This window comes from Durio zibethinus, chromosome 3, assembly GCF_047325235.1.
Source record: "Durio zibethinus cultivar Kanyao isolate XHJ-2024 chromosome 3, ASM4732523v1, whole genome shotgun sequence".
Classification (NCBI taxonomy): Eukaryota; Viridiplantae; Streptophyta; class Magnoliopsida; order Malvales; family Malvaceae; genus Durio; species Durio zibethinus.
Genome location: NC_143164.1, coordinates 30,315,838 through 30,326,260, shown reverse-complemented (window position 1 = coordinate 30,326,260; position 10,423 = coordinate 30,315,838). Strand labels below are relative to the sequence as shown.

The 10,423-nt window shown below is 29.1% G+C and overlaps 1 pseudogene; it reads left to right on the top strand.

Moving 5' to 3' along the window:
- The first annotated feature begins 749 nt into the window (after positions 1 to 749).
- LOC111283855 (G-type lectin S-receptor-like serine/threonine-protein kinase At1g34300 pseudogene) lies at positions 750 to 2,458 on the top strand (annotated as a pseudogene).
- Positions 2,459 to 10,423: the final 7,965 nt, after the last annotated feature.

The following is a 10,423-nucleotide window of genomic DNA, read 5'->3' as shown; positions in this document are numbered from 1 at the left end:
CCCCATCCATCTCTATCTAAAAGCTATGGCCGCCATAAACTTTCTGTACAACGAGTGGCTCGGCAGCATTCTTTGACAACTCTGACCAAGTGAAGGCATCGAATTCCAACTTCAAATCAAACGTCGCTTGTTCTTGAAGATTTTTCAATCAAAATTTTCATTTAACCGAAGTTTCTGCAACTTTTGTTCTGGCAACAGAAAGAACAAACATAGTCCATTGTTTCAAGCTGGAGGAGTGTATATTCAAACATGTGCACAAGACAAAAGAATTTAATCGAAAAAGGTAATAAATTTCAAACTTGTTGCCCTCCCGTCTATTCAGTGAACTAAAATGCCAATTGCTAGTGCTGTAATAGATTTTAATAATCTGAATTTTCCTAATAAAAGAATACTAGTAAATTAATATATGGAAGAAAGCTAAGATTAATTTGATTTCAAAAAGATCAATTCTAGATTCAGATTAAATATACATTAATCAAAATAATCGAATCGAATCGATTATTATTCTTACTTTTTAAAACTTGTTTTTATATGAAATAAAAACGTATTAAAATCTCATGAACTTGATGGAAATATTATGTATTTTGAAACATTAAGATAACTTAATAGAAACTTCTTAACAGTGACAAGCCATGTCCAATAGGGAACTATCAAAACAAACAATTCTATTGCATTGCTAGCTATAGACCTTCACCAGTGCATACTATTGAATATGAATATTTTTTTTTTCTTTTTTGATGTGAGTGGAGAGGGAATTTTATCTAAAACATTTTCACAAAATGAGTTCCAATTTCATGGTTGGCTTGGTAGGGGGAGTCCCCAACTTTGACATTTAAACAAGAATTTTCCCAATAAGAAAAACAAACTGTCAAAATATTTTACTTTTCAATCTTATTCCTCAACACATAGAACAAGGCAAAAGCCAATCCTATCGTCCCACCTTCCGTGAATGACCAGCTGCAAACAAAAGTAGAATAAAAATAACCATACGGCATGAAAATTCAAATGACTATCCATTCCACACTATCTTCCCTCCTTTTTTAAACGAACCAACCTAACCATTCCATTACACCAAAAATGAACAACTTGAAACAAAGCAAAGAAAAAATGACCCTGCAATTCTTCTGTTTCTTCCTGTCCCTGGCAATTTTCCTCTCTCTTCAATCATCAGCCACAATCTTTTTAGGGGACACCCTCTACGCCTCAACCCCAAATCAATCATGGTCCTCACCCAATTCCACCTTTTCCATCTCCTTCATCGCCACAGGCTCCAATTCTTACATTGCCTCCATCACCTACTCTGGTGGAGTTCCAATTTGGACCGTAGGCAGCAATGTTGACTCCGGTGGGGCTCTCCAGTTACTCCCTAACGGAGCCTTACGCCTCACCAATGGCTCAGGCGCCAATCTCTGGGACTCTGGCACGGCCAACCGTGGGGTTTCTTACGCATCCCTGGAAGACTCAGGCGAACTTCGGCTACTCAACAATGCTAATCTTACAGTCTGGTCTTCTTTTGATAACCCCACTGATACTATCCTCCCATCGCAGAATTTCACTATTGGGAAGGTTCTGCAATCTGGTTTGTATTCCTTTTCTTTTCTAAGGTCGAGTAATCTAACTTTGAGATGGAATGAAACTGTAGTCTATTGGAATAAAGGATTGAATTTATCATTACATGCTAATTTAACTAGGGCCAGATTAGTGTTGCATCCTATTGGAATCCTGTCAGTTTTTGATCCTTCATTGACTAATAGAGAAATTGTGGCTTATAGTAGTGATTATGCAGAAGGAAGTGATATTTTGAGGTTTTTGAGATTAGATAATGATGGGAATTTAAGGATTTATAGTTCAGTAAGGGGTAGTGGAACCGTAACCATGAAATGGGCAGCTGTTTCTGATCGGTGTCAGGTTTTTGGTTACTGTGGAAATCTAGGAATTTGTAGTTACAACGGTTCAAACCCGAGTTGCGAGTGTCCTTCGGAGGATTTCGAGCATGTTGATGTGAATGATAGAAGAAAAGGGTGTAGAAGGAAAGTTGAGATTGAGGATTGTCCAGGGAATAATACTACCATGCGGCCATTGGATCATTCCATGTTCTTGACTTATCCACCGGAGTCCCTTTCTCAGGCTTTCTTCTTGGGGATGTCAAGTTGTAGATTGAACTGCCTAGTGAGTCGATCTTGTGTTGCTTCCACTTCTTTGGTAGATGGATCAGGGTTATGTTACTTGAAAACATCAAGCTTTGTTAGTGGGTATCAGGGTCCAGTAATTCCTAGCACTTCTTATATCAAGGTTTGTGGTTCACAGGCATAATGTCCCAAGGAATCGGAAACGATGCGCCCTTTTTTATTTTTTTTATTTTTTTCATGTTTCAATAATCAGATTTATTCGAGAAATTTTCATTTTTAATGCGTTGTATTTTGGGATCTTTATTATAAAGTTATAGTATTTGGTTCAATTTTATTTGTTTTTCTCCTGAAATTGTTATGCTAATATGTATTAAATAATAAAACTTTTAAGTACCCATGTTCATTTATCTTTTTCTTTTACAATTACTTTTGAATGATTAGCTTTTTTCAATTTTATTCTATTTTCAGTTTATTTCGAATCAAGGCATTATTTTTCTGTTTGGTTGGCAATGCAAATATTTGTTTTTCTATTATATCAAGGATAAAATATTTAAATTTAATTTTTTGAGTAAAAAAAAAAGACATTAATAATTGAACCAAATATTCAAATAATTGTACTATTATTCTCCGATGCTTGAACATGGGATGCTTATTCTGTTTGATCCTAACTAGAGTAACATTTTTTTTTTTTGCAAGGTAGGAAGATATAGGAGGTCTATTTGCATATGAAATTGCTTTCGTATTAGTTATGTGTGGAAATTTTAATCGTTATAATATGAAGAATTATTGGTTAAGCACTTTAGCAATAAATCTTAAATAAACATAGATATTACCCTATCATACAAGACCTTAAATACACATGATTTAATCATGAAAATGACCTAAAATATATTGTTTAACTATTGCAACTAGATTTGAAAACTAACTGAAATTGAAAATTAAAAACAAAAAAATAAAAATAAAAAGAGTAAATTCCAAGAAAGCATTTCATCAAACACCTAAAATACTAACACGAAAACAATTAAAAAATACAACCTAACCTATATGGTAGCAAATGACATAAACAAGACTTAAATAATATCCTAAAAATGAAATTTTATAGGGTTGGAAATAGCCTAAACCAAACTAAAATAGTACCTAAAAAAAAGTGGCCTACCAATTAAACCTATGAGCTATAGTGCAAGAAAAAATAATATGAGATGCAAGGGAACATTAAAACAAGCATCATGACCATAAAATAGACTTAAAATGCAACAAAAATCTTATAGGAACCAACCCCTAAAAACCAAATAGAATGGGGGAAAAAATAGTGTTGAAAATGCATCATGAAAAATGAGAACAAAGTGGACCTTTCGATCTTAATGCTAGCATAACTGAAGGTACGTGCATGATATACTCAATCTAAGGGCATATCTTGAAAATAGACTTAAAAACAAACAAAAAATGCACAATGAGCATGTCCAATAACCAAACATAAATAGGTGAAAAACTAGGTTGAAAAAATTGCATGAAAATTAGAACAAAAAATGAGCTAAAATAGAGTCAAGCAATTTGTGACCCTTTAAATGACTTCTTAAGCTCAAAGTCACTTTAAGCTTTCATCTTCAACCCAAATCCAAACTCAAACAAAATAAACATGACAAAAATTTAAATGAAAATCGAACTCAACATAGTGAAAAAAAAAAAAAAAAAACCCAACCAACAATGGTGAAAACAAAGTGACTAAAAACTAAAATTTCATTAACTTAAAGAGTAATAAAAGTTATTGAAATTTAAAAGTAAGCTTAAGACAAGTCAAATAGCTAAGAAAATAACTAAGAAACAAAGCTAAAAGAATGCTACAAGAGCTCAACTAGACTAGCAATGGCTACTATCTACTAAGTTGTTTCTAAGACAAAGAAAAGAACAAAGACAAAAAATACAAAAGGTGGCCTCCTACTTTTTGCTCTATAATATTCTATTTAAAGGTCAAAACTAGGTCAACTTTAGCCAATCAATGGCTTTTAAAATACAACTCATCCTTCAAAATTTCAGCTTAAACATGGATTATTTGGGAAGTGGAAAAAAATAAAAAATGCTAAGGTTCTCTTGTCCATCTCATTTTTTTATTACGTGTGCTTCAAAGTATGGTCCAATGGGAGGATCCTAATTAGCCATGACCAATTTTTGAATCTTTTCAAGCTTCTAAACTATAGCTTTCTAAAACCTAATAGCATTGGGATTGCTCATGCACCATATTCCCATTTTCATGCATTCTACCTACATTTCATGTGCCATTGCCATTCAAACTTATTTATCATTTGGATGTTTTATGTACCTTCTGATTTTTATAACAAAAAGCATCTCCAAAACCCCAAAAATTAGAAGCAACATAGAAAGAGAAATTCGATACTATTGGGTAATAATTGGTAGTCCATGATTTGCTCTTTTTTGCATGAAGTTAATGGTTCTCAAGTGGTGATCCTTAAGCACTCTTGCCATCCAATATGAGAAAAGAAAAATTTCAAGTTATCTTTGTAGAATTAGGCCCAAAATTCCCTCCAAAACCATGACTTCCCAACCTTGGTAGAAATTACATTCCATGCAGTTCATGCACATTTGATTCTACTTGAACACTCTAGGTAAGTGGCTTTGCATTAGCTTTTGGTCTTGGTAGCTTTTGCACCTCTTCCAAGCTTATTCAACATTTGAAATTCATCTTTTTCCTTCCCATGCAGCTCATGAATAGCCAGCTAGTTCAAATAGCCCCAAAATGTGCAGCTTTTGAAGCTAAATAAAATGCTCATTGCCTAGTCTTATAAAACGTGACTACTTTGGGTGTTTGCTCTAGTTTTTGCTTTTAATTTCAGCCTATAAAATAAGCATTTAAATATCACCCAATGTGGCTTAAATTTGGCTTTAATTCAGCCCATTTTATAGCTTCAAAATTTACAAGAATCTACCTTAAAAATAGCCTACAAATGACACTACTTACTAACCTCGTTTCTTCAAATCTTTGGTTAGCTTTTTGCATCAAATTTGATTTCCAAATTAGCTTTTAAATTTAGACACTTGACCTTGAATTTGCTTTTTTAAATGTGTTTTCAATTTAATCTAACTCAATCTTTTATTTTTTCTATAATTAGAACAATTAACACATTTAGGTAAAAAATTGATTAAATTAAGCAAAATCAAGTATATAAATGTTATAATTTAGCATAAAAACCTTATAATAATTTTTTTAAAAAAATAAAATTATCACCATCCCCCACATTTTTTAAAATACAATCAAATATTTTAAAAATCTTATATGTAAAAGTGATATTAATCTTGATTTAAAATTTTCTCCTTAGTAATATCGTGTTTTTGGGCTAATTAGAATTGTATGATAAAACTATGTTTTTGAACTAACTATTTTATGTGATTACTTATGCACCAAATCACACATAAGCTTTCATACCTCAACAAGTGTAGTTTAGTAATGCTTGAAACGTTTATGGTCATGTGTTTTGTATCTTTTCATAAGTGCTTCAAAACCACACCCTTATTTCCTAAAAGTGGCACAACTTTCACTTACATAGGTGAACCCTATTAGAAATGTCATAATATAACACATTTCAACACTATATTTGCATGTTATGAGTTTATTAAGAATTTAATTCATCCTCTAAATTGGATATACAATATTAAGTACTTTTCAGTTTTGGGATATATTTTTAAAAAATAAGTGCTTGTAGTCATATTCAAATGATGTAATTGGACTCATTAAAACTCAAGACTTAATGTCTAATTTAATCATTGAGTTAAGGTTATATCATGTGTGATTTAGTTAATGGGCTTGAGTCTTATCCCTTGAGAATTTTTAGGTATCATTTATTTTAAAAGTCTTTTTGTCAATAGATCCGTCAAATTTTCACTTGAATTAAAAAAATCTATGGTGATCACCCTATCTTTGATTAGTTCCTATATATAATTATGTCTCAAACTAATGTGTCTTAACTTTCTATTATAGGCTTGGTTTTATGTCTTTGATAATGTATCTTCACTATATATTAAAGATATTGATTTTGGCTATAATGGAACTTCATATAATAAGTTTCATAATCATTTTGTCTCTTTATAAGCTAAAGTAAAAGCTATAAATTTTGAAATCATAGTAAAATCTATTATACAAATTTATTTTGTAGATTCTTCAGGAAACTGCACCTCCAACAAACATGAATACCTATCATTTATGGATAAATGATTTTTTATATTTGTAATCCAATTTGCATCTGAGTAACCTTTTAAAACTAAAGGTTCTCCACTATAAATAATGCCATAGTTTATAGTTTTTTTTAAATATTTCAAAACCTTTAAAATAACATTCTAATGCAAGTTACTTGAGTTACTTGTATGCTTACTAAGCTTGTTGATTGCAAAAGCTATGTTCAATTTAGTGCATGCCATAACATACATCAAACAACAAATGGTTTTGAATATTTTAATTATGCAATTAACATTTTTTTATGTGGAGTTAACTTCAAATTGGAATTATATGACATAGTGACTGTTGCACCATCATAATGATTGAAACTTTTAAGAATCTTTTCAATGTAATATGTTTATGTAAGGATTAAATTATCATTTCTTCATATAATCCTTATTCCAAAAATCACATCCACTACACTTTTTATCTTTCATGAAAAAGTTATTTGACAAGAATTCTTTTGTTCAATTTGTTCTAAGTTCGTACCAATGATTAAAATGTTATCCACATAGACATATGATGACACTTTTGTCATTTTTAAACTTACTATAGATACATTTGTCTAATTCATTAATCTTAAAATCATTAGCTAGAACAACTTCATCAAAATTTTGATATCATTGTTTAGGTGCTTGTTTAAATCCATATAATGTATTAATATGTTTACAAACTTTATTCTATTGTCATAAAACAACAAACCCTTCCAGTTATTCCATATATGCCTTATCATCCAATTCACCATTTAAAAATGTCATTTTAACATCCATTTGACGAATTTTTAATTTGTAGATAGAGGACAATGCAATAAGCATTCTTTTTGTAGTTATTATTTCTACTAGTGCATAGTTATTGAAATAATCTATATTATGCTTTTTTGTAAACTTTTTAGCAATCAACCCATTTTTAAACTTGTCTATAATACTATCCATTTTCATTTTTCATTTTTAAAATTTATTTGCAACCAATTGATTTGCAACCTAGTGGTAAATCCACTAGAATATAATATATTATTTCTCATAATTATGTCTATTTCATTATTTACAGTTTCTTTTTAAAAAGCTAAATATTATCTTATCATATGTCATAAGATCTAATTTTATATTGAAAACCATTCAATACAGTTAGTAAGTATTTCTCTTATTCCTTTAACTAGGAACATACAGAAAATTGAGCTTTTTTTTGCTTTTTTACTTGTTTTAGGTACAAGATTTTTTATTTCTTCTACTATAAAAGAGTTTATTAATTCATTTGAACTTTCTTGAATAATGTCATTAGATTTAGGTTTCATTTTAAACCTATTTTCATCAAATATAACATTACTTTTTTTAATTATCATATCAATACTTATTGAATCAGTAGATTCTATTATCATAAACCTATATGCCTTGTTATTTTATGCATAACCAATGAAAATGCACATTATTCTCTTTTCTCCTAACTCTTTCTTTAGGTTTGAAAACTTTAACAATTGCTCTACAACCTCATACTTTAAGATAATTTAAGTGTAATTTTCTTTTCTTCCATAATTTTATATAGGGTAATTTTGTTTTTTTTTATTTGAAACTCTTTTTTTAATATGGCATGCAATAAGCAATGCTTCACCCCAAAAAATTTGTACTAAATTGAAATAGAACGATATGGCATTAACCATTTTGGTTAATTTCCTATTTTTTTTTTAGCTTCACTATTAAATTGTGGACTATAAGAAAGCAGTCAATTGATGAATTATACCTATTGATTCAAAGTAACTTGGATCACAATATTTAACTCTTCTATCGATTCTTAAAACTTTAATCTTAGCATCACAATGTAATTCAACCTCATTTTTTTAGATTTTAAATTTTTTAATCTTAATCCTTCATATGCATTAAGTGTACATAGCAATGTCTTAAGAAATCATATATAAAAGTGATGATATATTTCTTTCCTTTTATAGATTGAGTATAATACAAATGACATACATCATTATGAATTAATTCTAGCAACTTACTACTTCTTTCTACCTTAAGAAATGAATTTCTAGTTATTTTGGTAAGTAGGCAAGTATGACATTTTTTATTATTCATTTGCACATATGGAATCAAATTAGAATTGGAAATAGAAATTTCTAGCCTTTTTTTATAATGTACGTGTCCTAATTTAAAATGTCATAAATCAAAAGATTCAACCATATAACTAGGATCATTATTATTATTATTATTAATAAAAATTAGATATTATATTAAGCTTGAATATATCCACATTTGTATATCATTTTCTTACAAAAAATATCATCTTTTGATAATACAAACTTGTCCCTTTCAAACACCAATTTGAAACCAAATTTGTTTAACAAGCTAACGGACATAAAATTTTTTTTAACTTTCAGTGCATACAGTACATTTGTAATGGTTAAAACCTTTTTAGAAGTGAACTCTAAATCTATAATACATTTGCCTTTGATTTCGATTGTTGAAGAGTTTTTCATGTAAATCATATTTCTTTTTTTTTTTTTTCTCTTAGAAAGACTTGAATATGACTTTGTTTGTGCATACATATATAATGCCTTCATAATCAATCCACCAAGTTTCTTTATCTTTAATCATTTTGATTTCAATTGTAACAACAATATTTTTTTTTGGTTGTATTAGATGTACTTATATTCTTTTTGAAAGTGTGGTAATCTTTTTTGAAGTGTCACTTCTTTTCACAATCAAAACATGCCTTTCTTTTTGGATTTTAAGTATTGTTGGTGTGCTACTTTCTTTCTTATTTTAAGTAAACTTTCTTTCTTCCACCAAATGGACTTTAGAGATATATGCCTACTTTTTTTTGTCATTTTTTTCATAGTATTGTTCTTCAATTCAAAATGTGATACAAGCTCTTCAAGGGAGATATATTTCTTTTTGTGCTTTAAGGTTCTTTTGAAATCATTTTAAGTTAGAAGAACTTTAACAATGATGGATGATACAATGAAAGTTTTATCCATGTTCATTTTATATTGCTTGAACTTATTAAGAATGACTTCAAGTTTTACAAATTGTTCCATGACTATTTTTGTATCAATCATTTTGAACATATTCTAATTAGTCACAAAGAGCTTTTTTCTAGTTGAATTCTTTTTCATGTATTTAACATTAAGTTTATCCCATAATTTTTTAATTGATGTGCAATTGATGTATGTATCAAAAAATGAATTGGACATACTATTTAGAATGCATTCCTTACATTTATAATAATTATTTACCCATATTTATCTTTCATGGATTTCAACACTTATTTCATCTTCTTTCTTTTCTGGTTTAGAAGTAGAGAATGTAGGCTATGTTAAAAGTTGTGAGTAGAATATGCATATTTTGTTACAATTTTATAAATTTACCTCCTTCATACTTTTTCAATATTTAGAAAGTGGTAACCATCTTTATAAAAGAATTTATCTTCTTTATCTTGAATTAATTGGTAAGATATAAGTCTAAAGATTATTGTTGATGTGTCTTTATGCGTTGATCCTAACTTGGAGAAATTTAAGAATGGAAAACCACACTTAAAAGATGAATTCTTTATGGTATGTTTTAGGAGTTACTTTCCTTTATACTTATTTGCTTTATCAATATTTAGGATGCAATATGGATAGTCAAATAGCCTAAGAGATACAATGAAAATTTTGTTAGAATTCACTTTGCTCTAATGAGATTCTAACCATATAACACCCTTAAGAGAACTGAAAATATTAGCCTTAGGCTAAATTTTTTGCATCAAACTAAGTCTAAGTGACTTGTTTCTAATTTGAGAGTAAGAAGGAGAAGAATTATGATGATATGAATAGTATGTTCAAATGTGTTCCACACTTATCTATTTATAGAGATTTAATTCAAAAGTCATGTCCCTTTAATTGTGTTATTTCAATAAATAATTATGTTAATTAATCAAAAACACATTTTTCTATAAATTACAAACACTTTTTTTATGAGTGAACAATCATTAAGTAAAAGATCATAAATAAATTGAATAGAAACTTAATTTTATCTGAAAGTTATAACTTTTGAACTAAAGTAGCTGGCCGTTTCTTTGTAATTTTAAGTTCCAA